Raw genomic sequence first — 2,776 nt, 5'->3', positions numbered from 1 at the left:
GTTCAGCCCCTCTGTTTCCATTTTCTGCATATGCTATTACTTTCAATTTATAGCCCGCATCATATGAATATCTTTTTTTTTCCATTACGAAACTAGCTACTAACCAAAATTTTGTATTGTTCCCGATAACACAAGTCACTTTCAGTTCAAGTTCACTGGCACCGTAGACTGCAAAGACGCATCATGGGATAGACAGTGTTCTGGGTTTGTGATGGCGGGGCCAGAGGGAGACTGTGTCAGCAAGCTTGAGAATCCCGCAACTCGTGTTCCTCGCATCGGTGCTCTGCAGCTACCATTTGAATATATGGCCATTTTTAAGACTAGCGGGAATTTTAAATCAAAGACTGAACACTTTTATATTAATTTCGTGTATAAGGCGCACCTGAATTTTGAGGCAACTTTTCGAAGAAAAAAAGTGGGTCTTATAATCCGTAAAACACGGTAAACACATTTAGGAACAAATTTTTCGTTTCCAGAATGAGATTTTCACTCTGCAGCGGAGTGTGCGCTGATTTGAAACTTCCTGGCAGATTAAAACTGTGTGCCCGACCGAGACTCGAACTCGGGACCTTTGCCTTCCGCGGGCAAGTGCTCTACCAACTGAGCTACCGAAGCACGACTCACGCCCGGTACTCACAGGCAAAGATCCCGAGTTCGAGTCTCGGTCGGGCGCACAGTTTTAATCTGCCAGGAAGTTTCAAATTTTTCGTTTATCTTTCACAAATGTTTAATGTGTACCTCCGCGGACGTGCGATGAACATGCAGCTCACAATCAAACTCCACTCATCTTTGTGCAGATTCCAGTGCTGTGGTGCTCCGCCCCGTTGAACAATGAAATTTTCGGCATCTTCTTGCAACTGTGCGATCAGTCAGATTTCCGACGTACCCAGACACGAGATTCCTGCGACCGCCTTTTCCGCCAATGATCGCGCCGTGAATCTTTCCTCTGGATACGTCACAAAACACTTGAACTCTTGGAGACTCTTTCTTTCGTGCTCCACTGTGGTGTGTGGCTGCCGTATTCCCTGTACTCTTATGTTGAGGCGGTTCAATGAACAACACCAAGCGAGATGGCGCAGTGGTTAGCATACTGGAATCGCACTCGGGAGGACGACGGTTCAAACCTGCGTGTGGCAATCCTGATCAGGGTTTTTTTGTGATTTCCCCTAATCGCTTCAGGCAAATGCCGGGCTGGTTCCTTTGAAATGGCACGGCCTGCTTCCTTCCTCCATCCCTCTCTAATACGATGGGACCGATGATCTCGCTGTTTGGTCTCCTCACCCAAATCAACGAACCAACCAGCTGAAGAACAAACGTGAATGGAAGTTATTATTTTCGATCTCCACGTCCAAAATGAATTCACAAAACTCTACACGTCGTTATTAATCTTGGAAGAGGATACAGAGGTAACAAGCGGATTTCCCCTTTTATAAACAGCCGGTCTCTTAAATCTGTTGGTGCTACCGTGGAATGCTTTGAGCTGTAGGAGGCGCAGTTCCATATAAGGGACGAAATTCACGTCACACAGTTGTAACTGAATTGCACCATCGAAACGGATAACGAAAAACCCAGTTTGTTGCTGCCTTATCGCCATCCCGACTAGACGCATTTCTGTAATGAACGAGCGAGATATCAAGACAGCTCCACCAGGAAAGCTCTATCAGGAAACACGTGAGTAGGTAACACACAAACGACACTCACGTTAACTTAGTTTCGATGTTTAAGCCACAGCTGACACTCAGTTTCTATCTTATTCGCGTAAAAGTGAAATGTATAGCTCGTAGTATCATTGCTGTGAGAGTGACGTGCTCGGACTCGGCAGTGGAGAGTGCTATCTGCCTGCCACACTTACCTGCACAACACACAAGCGACATGCAAATGGTGTAAGCCTTATATCGCTTTTAACCCAGTAAACTGCTAATACCAGTAATTGAAAATACTCTTTGATCTCCAGACTGTATTGGATGCAAATGAGAGCAATTTTCATCAATCGGTTGTCATGTAAATTAATTAAATTTCCTATCACACATATACTGTTCCACGTAAGGGCACCCGTCTTACAATGGATCGCCGCCCCAGTGGGTGCATGATTTGGTTATGTAGACGTAATAGGTCATATTTACATTTATGAGCCGCATGTAGGAATAAAGAAAGGACAGGGCGGCGGGGAATGCGTTCTTTTAAACACTGGATTTATTTTCTCCACATTGCTTCACAAGTAAAATGGATATTTTCTAGCAATGAATCTATGAGCAATTATTTGATGCTCAAAGTAAAGATGAAAGTGTCTCCGCAAAAATCTGACACATCAATTTCCATAGGCGAAAGCATATTTATGTGCCCAAAAGCTAAGCTCACTTGTTAACAAGCAGTGGATAGTTCTCAATTTAACAGAAGATCGCCATACACTCACGATTGAGATTCCAAAACCTTCGTAGGTCCCAGATGCATGTTGAAAACCAGAGCCCAGATGCAGATAAGTAAAGGCACTGAAAAGCAACACAGTTGTGGAAATGGTCTTGCAAACTGTGAACTGCTTAGAGCGAAAGCAGCGCTAGCGCCATAAAACGAATCGATTCAGCATAAACTGCGCATCTCTCTCTCTCTCTCTCTCTCTCTCTCGACGTAACATCTTGGCCACACGTCACTGCACCGACTTCTTGACCAATTAACGATTTCTCTCTGCTCCTAGAAAACTACCGACTGGAGGCGAGTATTTACAACTTTCGGCACAGTGACAACCAAGAATGTCAGCCACGCTAGACGAGTAGTAGGC

General features: G+C 44.7%; 1 non-coding gene across 1 annotated transcript; it reads right to left on the bottom strand.

The window, feature by feature from the left end:
• Positions 1-541: 541 nt before the first annotated feature.
• Positions 542-616, bottom strand: Trnap-cgg. The gene has a single exon. It is a non-coding gene; the product is annotated as a tRNA-Pro (tRNA).
• Between the last annotated feature and the right edge of the window lie 2,160 nt (positions 617-2,776).

This window comes from Schistocerca americana, chromosome 3 (assembly GCF_021461395.2).
Source record: "Schistocerca americana isolate TAMUIC-IGC-003095 chromosome 3, iqSchAmer2.1, whole genome shotgun sequence".
In the NCBI taxonomy this organism is placed as follows: Eukaryota; Metazoa; Arthropoda; class Insecta; order Orthoptera; family Acrididae; genus Schistocerca; species Schistocerca americana.
This window is presented reverse-complemented; position numbering and strand designations above follow the sequence as displayed.